The sequence below is a fragment of the Petaurus breviceps genome, unplaced genomic scaffold (genome assembly GCF_028583685.1).
Source record: "Petaurus breviceps papuanus isolate PSGF00001 unplaced genomic scaffold, PetGlider_PUasm1.0 37, whole genome shotgun sequence".
Taxonomy (NCBI): Eukaryota; Metazoa; Chordata; class Mammalia; order Diprotodontia; family Petauridae; genus Petaurus; species Petaurus breviceps.
In genome coordinates, this window is record NW_027186296.1 from 12662607 (window position 1) to 12676995 (window position 14389).

Genomic DNA, 14389 nt, shown 5'->3' on the forward strand with positions numbered 1-14389 from the left:
ATGTGAAATCAATCTGCAAAGATAAATTGGTGTTAGGTTATCAAGGACTTTAAAAGAACTTTAAATGACTTCAAATAAACAAAGGAGATTGCCGTTTTATCTCTGTTTTCTTCTTGTGTAATAGAGTCCTAGCTATAGAGTATTAGAACTAGAAGGGACATGAGAGATCATCTTGTTCAACTTTCCCATTTTGTAGATGTGGAAACTGAGGTCAAAACAGTGAAGTGAGTCAGTGGCAGAACTGGGACTCAAATTTAGGTGCCTTTAAATCCAATGTTCTTTCTTTAGTATTTTTACTTTATTAAATTACTGTTTATTAAAAAATACACACAACACTTTCAACATCATAATAATTCCAGTTATACACTCACCATGTGTAAACTACATTCCCCAGATATCGTAATCCAATCTCAAGGCTTCAGTTTCATAAAAATGAATTAATGTTTGTTATAGAATGAAGGCCTCTAGAACTGGTAAACAAGTTTGCTTAAAGGTGCAGGAATCCTTTTTTGGTAGATGTTTTCTTGTTCTGGATAGATTTAGATGACAGGTTCTATCACAGTTCTATAGGGGAATTATGTAACAGAATGCAAATTCCATTAAAAAAAAAGTCTTTTTTGTTTTTAAAGAAAAAACAAAACAAAAATATTACTTAGATCCAGTAGATGGCTCTAGAGCCCACCTTGGAAAGAGAAATTGGGAAAGAAATGATGACCCTTGCAATTCTTCCCATCGTGAAGCACCCAAACTCCCTCTTCCTTCACTACTTTAACAAAGACAATTCAGTGGGTTTGAAAAGTGCTAATGGGCCCCAGGCTAGGGTGTGCTGGAGTCAGTTTCAACAGTTTCAAATCAGCCAATAGTTAAATATTTGGTGCAAGCATTTATACCTCAGAAATGAGTAAATACTGCAAGTCAGGGCTTGATTTCTCCATATTCTATATTCCTCTGGATTTCTTCATCATGTCTCAGGACCCTTATCATCCTGCTAGATCATGTCAGCCCTGGAACTTATATCTCATGAGTTCTCCCTGCCCTTGGGGCCCATCCCTTCCTCTGGCTGGGGCTTTCTACCTCGAGAGTAATCAATCTTCACCAACAAGGAAAGAGTCCCACACAATTGGCCCTTTGAGGGTTACATTTATATTAGCGAATGATGCATTAGAAAGATTATTCTGGTTGTGGTGTGAAAGATAGATTATAGAGGGAATATAGTGGAAACAGAAAAATCATGTTATTGCAATTGTCTAGACTAGAAAAGATGAAAGTTTGACCCAGTAGAACTGGAAAGGAGACCTCAAGTCTCTCCCTACTGAATCTAAAGGACATGTCTGACTAGGTCTCTATCCTACTCAATACACTTCAATTTCTCCTAATTGTCCTAGGATCAAATATAAATTCCTTAGTTTGACTTTTAAAGTCTTTCACAGTCTGGCCCTAGCCAATCATTCTAACCTTACTTTATGTTATTTCTCTATCCTGTATCTACAATCCAGCCAAACCAGTCTTCTTGCATTTCACCTCAGTGACTGAGACCTCCTTATCCTGCAATATCACTCCATGATGCTGGCTTCCTTCTCCTACTGCTGAATTCCTTCCAGAGCCTCCATTTTGGGGACTACACCAGCCAACTTTTATTCACCTCCTGGCTCTGCTTCTAAATTTCTATACTTCGAACCCATATCCCAGGCAGGTACTCCTCCCCCTTCTTAATCTTCCTCTCCCTTCCAGCATCAATTTGTGCATTGTCTTCCCCAATCAAAATGAGAGCAAAAACTTTCTTTTCTTCTTTTTTTTTTTGGATTTGTATTCTCAGCACTTACACAATACCTGGTAGATAGTAGTGCTTAATTAATTAATTGATTTTAATTGATTAATTAATAATAGTGCTGGTTGATTGAGAGGTCTAGAAGAAGAGTAGTGTTGTCAAGGGTGAAGTTAGGTATCAGATAATTAAACAAAATTTTTTTTGTTTTTATATCCAGTACCTAGCACAGTGCCTTGTACATAGCAGGGGCTTAATAAATGCTTATTGATAGATGTGGGAAAAAGGAAGTTGTTGCTTCTACATATAAAGCCAAGTTGCTAGACCAGATGTAGGTGCTTATGAGGCAGCTGGAAATCATAAAGAAAAAAATAAAGAAAAGGGGAAGGGGACAGGGTAATGGGAGATGTAAATGGGGACAGAGAATCAGGTGGGGAGTTTAGGTGGTCCAGATAGGCTGTTAACCCTGGGGTACCCAGCCAAGAGGGTAATAGGGGAGGGAAATGTGAATCAAGAATAGGGAATAAAAAGCAATGTATTAGTCTCAACGGTTTGCCTACTTGTTAGGTGTCTGTTCTTGCAAGAATGTTACTAAAAGTCCTTCCTAACTCACCGTCGGCTTCGTGGAGTTCTTGGTTAAGATGCTTGTTTCTTACAATAGACAAATGGACATCTGATCCTTTGTCAAACAGTTCTGGATGAGATACTGAGATTGCTGGGGTGGATTTACTTCAATGAAGTTGAAGGCTCCAAGAATATGAAAATGTTTTCAGACGTTAAATCTTTGACTATTAAAAAAATTTACATGCCCAACTAGAAACAAGTCATCATCATTAAATGTCAGGGATGAGCTATTACTAAGAGAACATTAAGGAATTTTTGTTGTAATTACCCATGTGGTGGTTGCTTATGGCTATAACACTAGATAATGTTTTCAGGAATATAGAAGTGTCTAATCATCATTTTCTAATAGTTGGATTGCTACTTCAACCTGTACCCCTCAAAAATGTCTTTGAATATCAAATGGGATGTTGAAAATTTGCTGGGGATCAATGGTTCTTAAATCCCATTTTTTTTTTACTATTTTTAAAAAACACCTTTACAAGTGATTAAATGTTTCCTGTTTTAATGCTTTAAACATCAACCTACCAAGAAAGTATACCAGGAGTTATAGATTACTGTTTCATTTAAAAATTTTTAATCAATGTGCACTTATGAGTCTTTTTTGTGTTTAAAGTATTCCTTTTGTGGTAGAGGAAATAAATCACTGATATATCTGATCAACTTTATACATTAAATATCTTTCTAGAAAGGTATTTAATCTCAATCTCACCTAAGCCAGGAAATCTTAGAATAGGAGATCCTATGTTTGTCCCAATGTCAAATGACCTATTAGATAAATTATCAGGGTTATCTTTTTAATAATCAGTTTATAACCAATACAACAAAGTAGAATAGGACAAATATTAAATAAAATAATAAATAATAATAAAAATAAAATTTAAAATAAAGGATAAGGGTAGGGAGAGAGTAGCTGAGAGAAAATAATATTATGCGATTACATTAATAACTAATTGTTAATTGTGATCCACTCTTTTTCCTTCTTTTTTTCTGTAAAGGCACACTTCCTGTTAAGGTCATTGAGAAAGGAACAGGCAAATTGTGCAAGTAATTTTCTCCTGTAAACCACATCTTCACTGTCACACAATTGACTGAAAAGCATAGACTGTACAAGATCCCACTTGTGTTTATTTTTGGGGATAAAAAAAATATCAAATGAAAGAGAAAACATGCAAAGAAAGGTCTCCTGAATATGTTTATCAGGGTCATGGAGAATGTTCTGCATAGGTTCCAAATAGAAAAGAGACTTTCTAGTGTAATGGTGGGGGTAACTTTTGTTGTTGTTTAGTTGTTTTCAGTTGTGTTTGACTCTTCATGACTCATTTGGCAAAGATACTAAAGTGGTTTACCATTTCCTTCTGGAGCTCATTTTAGAGATGAGGAATGGAGGCAAACAGTATTAAGTGACTTGCCCAGGGTCATACAGCTAGAAAGTATCTTAGGCCAGATTTGAGTTCAAGTCTTCCTGACTTTAGGCTCAGTGCTTTATTCATTGGGCCATCTAGCTGTCCCTGTGGAGTCTCTTGATCTGCTCAACCCTGGGCAGTTTCTAGAGAGACATGAATTATGGCTCAGTGCTGAAGAGCTTGTGTTTTGGGATGGCAAAACAATCCCCTAACTGGTTTGCACACCGTGATAGCAATGGTGGTGGGAAAGATGGAGCAAAGAAGTACTGGTCATTGGATATAAGGGCTCCCACTCAGTAGATTTGTAAAGAGAGTCAAGTTCCCTATTTCTCTCTGTCTCTCTCTATGTCTCTGTTTCTCTCTCTCTGTTCATCTGTCAAGCATTCTAATTTCTTCAAGCTTTCCCTCAAAATAATCCTGTTGGGAAGAAGGGGATGTCTCTTCTCTCCCCTCCCTCCCCCAGGCATTAATAGCATTACTTTCACCTGGTAACAGGAGCATATACTATGCTCATTCATCTAAGTGAGACTGAGACGGGATCTCAAGGTCTGGGCTCCCTCTGGTGCTTTATATTTCTTACCCTGAGCACAGATAACTTAACAATTCTGAGATGTTTTCAGTCTTATCAGCAGCTTTGTGAGTTAGAGAGGTTGGGAGCAGCTGGGTTTGGATGCTGGTTTCCCAGCAGGAAGTGATATCCACAACAACTTCTCAGAAGAGAAGAGGAACCTGACTCATGTCTTGACTTGTTGGAAGATAGTGAACTTGACTGAGTTGCTTGGATGGTACAGAAATCAGTTGAAGGCAAAATGCGTGTTCGTGAAATATTTCCTGTTTTAATGCTGTAAACATCAACCTACCAAGAAAGCATATTAGGACTTATAGATTACTGTTTCATTTTTAAAATTTTAATCAATGTGCACTTATGAGTCTTTTGTGTTAAAAGTATTTCTTTTGTGGTAGAGGAAATGAATCATTGATATATCTGATCAACTTTATACATTAAATACCTTTCCAGAAGGGACTCTGTTAATACCTTTTCCAGAGACCCTAGACAAGAGTTAAATATATTCTTTTTTTTTTTTTTTTAAAGCAATCTGGGTTAAGTAACTTGCTCAAGGTTACACGGCCAGTTATTTCTGGGTGTGGTGCTAAGTATCTGCGCCTGGATTTGATCCCCAGGTCATCCTGACACTGGAGCTGGTGCTCTTACTTGCTGAGCCACCTGGCTGCCCCTAAATATATTCTTTTAGAGATTTCCCCAAGGGATCCAGGGCAGGAGCATGAGGGGCGAGAGAATACAAGAAAATCACATTCCTCTTTGGGGTCAGCCTCCTCCAGTATTGACCCTAGTCCACTTGGGTCCAGACCTAAGGTCCCTTAGTGTGAGAGGCACCTCATCCTTGAGTCATGGATTTTTACATTAGAGATGGTAAGGTCCTATAGATGTTTTTGTTTATACGTGACACTGCCCTGATTTCATGAAGTCCTAGAATACTACCGTTTCCTCAGTGAGATAAATGACAATTCAAAGTAATGACAAAAATCCATTTAGTGTTTTCTTTAAAAAAATTTCTTTTTTTTTCTCTGAATTTGATGAACACACAGAAAACATTTTGATATACATTCATTGGTTTCCAGACAAACATGAAACATTTTGTATGAGCACTAATTTGTAGAGACGATTCTATTATGATGCTGCATACCTACGTGAGGGGCAGAATTGGTGTGAGAATTTTTTTATTAATTTATTTACTTACTTTTAGTTTACAATATTCAGTTCCACAGTTCCTTGAGTTTCATATTTTTTCCTCCTCCCCCTCTTCCCCCTTACCTCCCGCCCGCATGGAGGCATGCAATCAAATATAGGATCTACAAATACCTTCACATTAAACATTAGTCAGGTTGTAGCAAAGGATTATAACCGATGGAAAGATCAGTAGGAAAGAGGAGACAAAACAAAACAAGAAAAAGAAAGTGAGCAAGTAATTTGCTTCAATCTGCCTTCTGATTCCGCAGCTCTTTCTCTGGATGTGGCTATCCCTTTTGATCACGAGTCTTTTGGAGTTGTCTTATAACCTTACATTGCTGAAAGGAGCCCAGTCTATCAAAGTTAGTCATCACATATATGTTGTGTCTGTGATTGTGTACAGATTTCTCCTGGTTCTGCTTTTCTCACTCAGCATCAGTTTATATGTCTCCTCAGGTTATTATGAAGTCTGTCCCTCATTTCTTATAGCACGATAGTATTCCATTACATTCATATACCACAACTTGTTCAGTCATTCACCAATAGATGGGCATCCCCTTTATTTTCAATTCTTTGCCACCACTAAAAGAGCTGCTATAAATATTTTTGTCCATACAGGTCCTCCTCCCACTTCTCTGATCTGGTGTGAGAATTTGGGAAAGGAGAACCAGTCTTCATTCCTTTTTCTTCAAAAGGGACATGCAATTTTCCTCTCTCTTTGGGATCAAGTTAAGGGAGAAGAAAGAAAAATAATGTCTTGCAGACATATAGGGTGTGACATATAAAAGATTTGAGAGACATAATTTCTGGGAAATCAATCATTTTATTAATCATGCTAGCATATAATTAATAAAAGGGGTCAGTGACACTCTTGAATCTACTCAATGCTTATATATTCTTAGAAGAGTGGGTGTTCCTGAGGGTGGAAATAAACTTTCATTGGTTAACAATTAATGAGAATGAATATTATAATAAAAAGTAGACCTATTCTAACTTGGGTCTGAGGTATGTGACTCTGATTACTCAGTCTTTGTCAAAGAGACTTATTTATATTCATATTATCCATCTGACAAAAGGGAGAATCCACATTTTCCCATACCTCAGACACAATGGGCTGGAATCCATAAATTCACCTAAACTAAAATTTCTTCACCTTTCGAATGGATCTGAGTTTTCCCTTTCAGTATCAGCCCTGTTTTTCAAAGGCTGCCTGAATAACCTACAGGGGCTGATTTCTGAAAGAGGGAGTAGAAAAGGGGAAAAACTGTGGTGCTGATTCAATAATTAGTTATTAATTCAAGAGAGAAGTAATTATTTCTCTCAGTGGGAAACTGGATCCTCAACATATCCTAAATTCCCAGCTTACCTCCCTAGGGACTCTAAGGACTTTCCCCTTGAGTGAGATTGGAGTCTCTTTCTTCATTGATTAAGATCTTATCTTACTTCTTCATTCACTACTGCATATTTTCTGGTATAGTCTGGTTTTTAAAACCTCTTTGATTTCAATTTGATGTTTGCTTGAATAAATGGGTTTAATTGCTATTTACTATTTGTGATGGTCTTTTGTGTAAATGTTGTTTGGTGGGAAGGGGCTAAGCTTGGAATCTCTAAGAGACAGTGAGTAGGGAAGCTAGTAGCTTTTTTGTTCCAAATCAATTGAGTCTCTATACCAGTAATACATAGGTAGACAGATAGTTAGAATTCTAGCATAGCCCCTGTAGTGACCAGTCTCATGGCCCCTTCTCTTGGTCTCCTCAAAGCAGGAGTCAGAATCTCAGTGGGAAGGGGTGGGCAAGATTCTAGAGGTATCCATCAATGCCTCTGCTCTATCTATCTCTCTATATGTCTAAATAACCCATGTGGATATTCACATCTTATAAAGTAAGATTTTATACAAAGTAAGACAGAAAAAATGATTATAAGGGAAACTATGAATTTTTATTATGTATGACTTTTTTTCATGCAATATTTTCCATTATTGTAAGTTGCTCCACAATACAAACACTCATGTTTTAAAAACATCATTATTCTTCTTATGATACTATGTGGTTGCAAGTCACAGAACACCCCCTTCTCCAAAGAATTAAAATCATAGGTAACACAGAGATTAATATAGTAGTGTGTAAGTAGGCTGCATCACATTGCCAGTGATAACTAGTATGCAAGAGTTGGTGTAAAAGATATTATGGCAGAAAATGTGTAATCAGAAAAGAAAGTACATCAGTTATATAGTGAGAGCAAGGAATAACGGATGGAAAGTCCTAGTGTGGTACCATTGTTCATGTGATATAATAAGGCCCAGAAGAACTCCAACATAGTATCTAGGCAGGAATATGCTGATAAAATTTAATTACTGGTTCTCTGAAAACACTTTTATAAATACTTTTAAGTTTATTCTATGTTATTAATATTTTCATCATCACTTTCTTAGGTGTAGACAATGGACAAAACAATAAATCAAGCCCTAATTTCTATCATTTATGGATATCCAAGGTGAAAACACTTACATTGAAAATTTAACAATTGGCTTTCTCAGGACTTTATAAGCTGCCTCCAGTATACTCCTCCATGGGGGAATTTATAGAAGATCATGGACAAGAGTCACACAAATAAGAAGGCATGGAGAACCTACAAGGTAAACTGATAGAGGGAGTATACATTTCCATGAAATCATGATCTATTGAAATATTGAAGGGTCACCTCACAAAACCACAAAAGGCAGTTGAAGGGTAAACAAATATACAGAGAGCACAGTAGAAGTCCCAGGTAATAATAACAACAACAATAATCTCATTCATCTCTTGGAATTTTTCTCCAAAGATATCAAAATATCATTTGGGCACTATAACTCACCATGATTCCAGAGGCTTAATGATGAAGGATGCTATTTACTTTCTGTTAGAGAGGAGATGGATCCAAGGTACAGAAGGAGACACATATATTTGGACATGGCTAATGGAGGGATTTGTTTTGCTTGATGTTGCATATTTATTACAAAGTTTTTTTTTAATTCCTTTTTTTCCAGTGGGGGAAAAGTGGGAGGGAAAGAAAATAAAATTTTTAATTGAAAAAAATAATTAAAATGTCATTTGAATTTGTTAAGCATAAGATTCTTATCATGTGCCAAAGAAATACGAAATCCAAATGTTTTGGTCTTGAATCTGGAGATAATATTGAACTAAAGGAGGTCAAACCTACTAATTGCTTGGTTTCCTCTGGGTAAGACCCCTTGCAGATATCAAGGAGAATCTGAATTTGTTAAGATAATTATTTGCATCTGAAATTAAAGTTGAATGGAAAGCATGCTTAAAAGCAATGAAAACTTATGCAAAACCAGTCTGTTAACATACAGAGGTCAAGTACATGGGAAGAAAAGAGCCTTCAAGGTAGGACAATACCATGAGTTCATACTGTCAGCATTTGGCACTTAAGTTTGTTCTCTTGTGAGCTTTGGTTTTACACTGGGTTAAGAGATGGACGTCTGAAGAGTCATCTCTGGTCAGATAGAAGTATTAAGTTTCTTAAAGGTTTTTTTTTTTTAATGGGGGAAAAATGATGATACTCTATAATTCACATTAGTTAATGTTCCAATGTGTGATGTCTGGAAAAGTTCCATATCTGCTCTTTCCTCTGAACTCCAGGATGAGACAAGTGTACTTTTCCAGACGGGGGCTAGAGATCTAACTGTGACTGCTGGCAGCTCTTTGCAGAGCCTATTGCTGGTGGAAACGGTGATGTCTTTCTAAAGGACAACTCAGTTGCTAGTAGTGGTTTTCAAGTAGGGAAAAAAAGTGTCTCTGTGTCTGTTTCAGATCCTGGCTGACCAGGTGTCAGGAGGTGCCCATTAAGCATCAGAGACAGTCTGCAGCAGGGCTGAATGAGACTGTCAAAACTCTGGGGTCTTCAGGCAGCTGTCTATTTTAATTCTCTTCCAGGGGCTGAGCTCTGACCCACTTGACTGTCTGCTCTGTGTTACAGACCTTGGCCTGTGACTTTGGACTTTTCTCTTGGATCCAGTCCCTTGGTTTTGTTGACTTTGAACACCATCCTTACTTTGGCTTCAGTCTCCCTTTTCCTTTGCTCTCCATGCCTACTTGTACTCTGACTCTGTTCTGCTAAAGTTACTCACAGATTTAAATTGATTCATTCATTCTGGAAAGCAATTTGAAACTATGGCCCCAGAGTCACTAAGTTGTGCATGCCCTTTGACCCATCATACCATGACTAGTTATATACCCCAAAGAGATCAAAGAAAGAAGATAGGTACAAAAACATTGATAGCAACTCTTTTTATGGTGGATTAGCATGCCCCACTTAAAACCCTCGAAACTGAGAAGGTACCCATCAACTGGGAAATGAACAAGTTATGATATGTGCAAGTTATTAGGGATGAACAAATTAGGATATATGCATAAGGTGTAAGAAACAATAAAGGTTTCAGAGGAACCAAGAAAGACTTGTATGAACTGTGAGCAGATTGAAGTGAGCAGAAACAATTTACACAGTAACAATATTGTAAAGACGAATAAGCTGAAAAAAATGAAAGAACTTTGATCATTGCAATTATTGACCACTATTTCAAAGGACTGATGATGAAGCATGAAATCTACCTCCTGACAAAGAGGTGATACAGGGAACAAAATGAAACTTCTATTTTTTTGGACATGGTCAATGTGGGAATTTGCTTTGCTTGGCTATGCGTATTTGTTACAAGAGTTTAATTGTTCTTTTTCTTTCCCAATTGGGCAGGAAATGGAAGAGAGAGAAAATAGATTTTTGTTAAGTAACAAAATATAATGTAAAAAAATCTCAAACTTGGGTCGGCTAGGTGGCACAGTGAATAGAGCACTGGCCCTGGAGTCAGGAGGGCCTGAGTTCAAATCTGGCCTCAGACACTTAACACAAAACTAGCTGTATGATCTTGGGTAAGTCACTTAACCCCAATTAACCTACCTTCCACACCCTCCCCCCCCAAAAAAGCAAAAAAATGAATCTCAAACTGTGCACATCTCAGCCTCTCCTCTGTCATAAGTACTGATTAGCATTGGGTAGCCCTATGTTGTCCCCTGCTGTCGATCATGAGGAAGAGACATCAGCTCCCTCTAGAGTACATCAATCTTTGGACTCTTACAGGATATAACAGTGCAGGAAATTTTTTTCTCAAAATATGCCGAGGTTCTATGTCATAGGAAGGAAAAGTGAGTCAATATAATTATAAAAAGGGATATAATTATGGTATAGACTCATGCATAATAAGGGGATGAGGACTGGACTTGTGGTTTCATTGATAGAGGGAAATCTCAGATGAGGAAATTATCTTTACCAATGCATGTAGGTCCTTTCCTGCAACTTATGGTCCTAGAGACTTGGATATAGCACTGAGAAGTTAAATGATTTTCCCAGGGTCACCAAGCCTGGTCACAAAGTCAATATGTATCAGAGGTGAGATTTCAATCCAGATGTTCCTGGCCCTGGCTTGATTCACTATGCCAGCTGCTGCTGCTGCTGCTCTTACTACTACTACTACAACAGACATTTATATAGTATTTAAGTTTTGTAAAGCATTTTACATGTACTATCTTGTTTTGGCCTCCTAACAAAGCAATGAGAATGTGATAGAGTAAATGGAGAGAGAATTTCAGAGTTTCTTCATTGGGAATTCTTTACATTTAATGAAACCAATCACAGTTCTGTCTGGATAACAATAATAGCAACAATGCCACCTTCCTCGAACCAACCCCAAACTCCATCCCAAAACCGAAACTCAACAACCATGCGACGATAATCCTGTAAGTTTCCTATGACAGACATCGTTATCCCCATCTTTCAGATGAAGAAACGGAATTTCATAGAAGTTAAGTGGCTTGTCCACGATCACATAGCTAGTAAGCACTAGAAGCAATTTCAACTGAGGTCCTCCTGACTCCGTGTCAACACGATTTATTAACACCGGCCTATGGATAATCCTCTCTCACTGATCCGTGAGTACCTAAACTCTTGGCAGATTGCTTTAACATTCATCTCCTTTGTGATCGAAAATTATATCATGTTTTTGATGACTCAGTGAGAGTATGGGATCTCTCTTAGGAAGTCCAAAAGAACCTGGAAGCAAAGTACTTGTTACCATTATCTGCGGGTGCTTCAGAGAACGGTCATTTCTTTGGCGTGGATACTCTCTGAGCTGGTGAAGGCCACAACCCATTTACATATGATCCTGAGTTCTTCTCATCCATGCTTCTCCATAAATTTCACTGAGAATCTAATTCAACACAATAGAGAACTTTCTCTAGGCCCTTTTGCATTTCCTAGGTACTAGTATAGCTATATATATATATATATATATGCATATATATGGATGTATACATGTACATAGACACACATATAGATATACATATGTCTATGTGTGTGTACACACACACACACATAAATGTGTAGACTATTCATCCCCTACTCTTGCCCATGACTCCCAATTCCTTTTCTGATCGTATGGGATGATATCTCTTTCATCACAGTTTGGGCATAGGTTATTGATGGAAAAATGTCACAGCCAACTTATGCCTGCTACATATCTCTTTATTGACTTTGGGGTCAACTGCAACTTGAATGTTGTGGAGATTGTGCTGTTCCAAGATTTAGAGCTGCATAACATCTCCAGGAAATAATTTGTGTTGAAAGATGGGTCCTTGTGTTAGGGAGCAGTTTGGGATTGCCAAAAGCACTCTGCAATTTCCTAAATGTGATTCAGTCGACCCCCTTTCTCTTATTCAGTCCTGGGTTTGGTTCACTGTCCATCTGAAGTAACTGTCACAGATATGTGTATGAAAATATTAACTCAATGAAATGGCCATTAAAGAAAGAAAGGCAGTTACAGTAAGTCTTTCCTTTAAAGCTGAGAACCTCTACAGAAAGCTGTGTGAAGGATTTTTTTTCTTTCAGTTGAGGAATGCCCTGGGGAGAGAGAGATTCTTGAAGAATGTCCTTCATATCAGCAATACAATTGACTGCATGGTCTTGGTGATAAAAGGACTGATTGATTGACCATTGAAGCCTGGTTGGATAAAGTTCTACCCTTTTAAAAGCATTTTCAATAAATGAGTATTGGTCAAGTACCTATTTTGTACTCAGTATTCTGTCCTCAGGGCTGTGAACATTGGATTTGAAGTTCATAGACCTTAGGTTAGAATCCAGATTCCAACACTGACTAACTGACTGTGTGACCTTGGGCAAGTCAATAACCTTTTCAAATCCTCAGCTTCCTCATCAGTAAAACAGGTTCAGTAATACTTACATTACCCACCTTATAGATTTGTTATGAGCAAAATGGTTTTGAAACCTCAAAGCGCAATGGAAGCATGAAAAATATTACTGAAAGGTTTCTCCCCACAGGGAACTTAGACATTTAATAATAATAGCTAGCATTTACATAGTGTTTACTATATGCCAGGCACTGGGCTAGTGCTTTTTAAATTATTATCTCATTTGATCCTCATAGCAACCCTGGGAGGCAGGTTCTATTTTCATTTCATTTCATTTCATTTCATTTCATTTCATTTCATTCCCATTTCACAGCTGAGGAAATTGAGGTAAACAGAGGATCAGGGTCTTAACCCAAGATCACATATTTGGTATGTGTTTGACGTTAGATTTGAAGTCAGGTCTTCCTGATTCCAGGCCCCTCATTTTATTGACTTCATCACCTAGATGCCTTGTATTTAGTCTTATGATAAAAAAAAAATAAATTAGAAACTACGCCATGCACCATTGCCCCCAATTTTCTCATCAGCTTTCTTTGTCTTAAATAGAGTTGCTGTCTCCAAAGTAGTTGCCAGGGACTCCTGGGTGTGGGAGTAAGGAGTGAGTAAGTAAGGAGTTAGGTCAAACTGTAGTGTGACCCTAAGGAAGGTGATCAACTAATTAGAGAGTGGGAAAATGGGTTGCATCCAACCCACAATGCAATGCATGGGAGGCTCATCTCCAATACAATGGTACCTACCATTATTCCCCAATATTCTTCCACTCCTCCCCCTCCCTTTGCTGTGTAAGCTCCCACCTTCCCCTCTTCTGAGGTTGGCATCAACTTCTCAGTTATTATCTAATTGCCACCCAGGCACCCATTTTGGCAACTATGCATTTATGATTGGGGAAATTCTCTTGTCTCCCAGCAGCTCGCCTCCTGTCCCCCCATCTGATGTCATAGCTGTAACATGCATTTCTTACTGGGCAGATGCTGAGGTTGAGCCCTCCCATTTCCTTTTATGAGGGTCAGAGTGAGCCTCACAGGATAACTAGACATGGACAGGTTATAATCTTTGTCATAGATTGCATCATTATGACCAATCTTATGACAACTGGATTCTCTTTCTCCCCAAATCCACCCCTTTTCCAAACATCCCTATTATTGTCAAGCACATAGCCATCCATTGTGTTACCAAGGTTTGCAACCTCAGTGTCATTCCCAGCTCCTCACTCAACCTTATCCCACATATCCAATCAACTGCCAAATCCTGTTGTTTCTATTTTCACAACATCTCTCATATATGTCCCCTTTTCTCTACTCACACAGACATTACCTTAGTTCAGACCTCTCACTTTTGTTGTTGTTCAGTTGTTTCAGTGTCTTTTTGACCCTGTTTGGGTTTTTTTTTTTGGCAAAGATGCTGGAGTGATTTGCCATTTCCTTCTCCAGCTCATTTTACAGATGGGAAAACTGAGGCAAACAGGATTAAGTGACTTGCCCAGGATCACACAGCTAGTAAGTGTCTCAGACCAGATTTGAATTCAGGAAGATGATTTTGCCTCTAGGTTTTGTGCTTTATCTATGGTGCCACTTACCTGCCCCTAATTTCT

At 38.0% G+C, this 14389-nt stretch overlaps 1 long non-coding RNA gene across 2 annotated transcripts in view; it reads left to right on the forward strand.

Annotated features, from left to right (window-relative positions):
• The first annotated feature begins 1509 nt into the window (after positions 1-1509).
• Positions 1510-14389, forward strand: part of LOC138168952 (uncharacterized) — a 327150-nt gene continuing 314270 nt past the window's right edge. For both annotated transcript variants that reach the window (XR_011170239.1, XR_011170240.1), the window contains exons 1-2: positions 1510-1693; positions 8079-8177. This is a non-coding gene — a long non-coding RNA (uncharacterized lncRNA). The remainder of the gene's footprint in view (positions 1694-8078; positions 8178-14389) is intronic.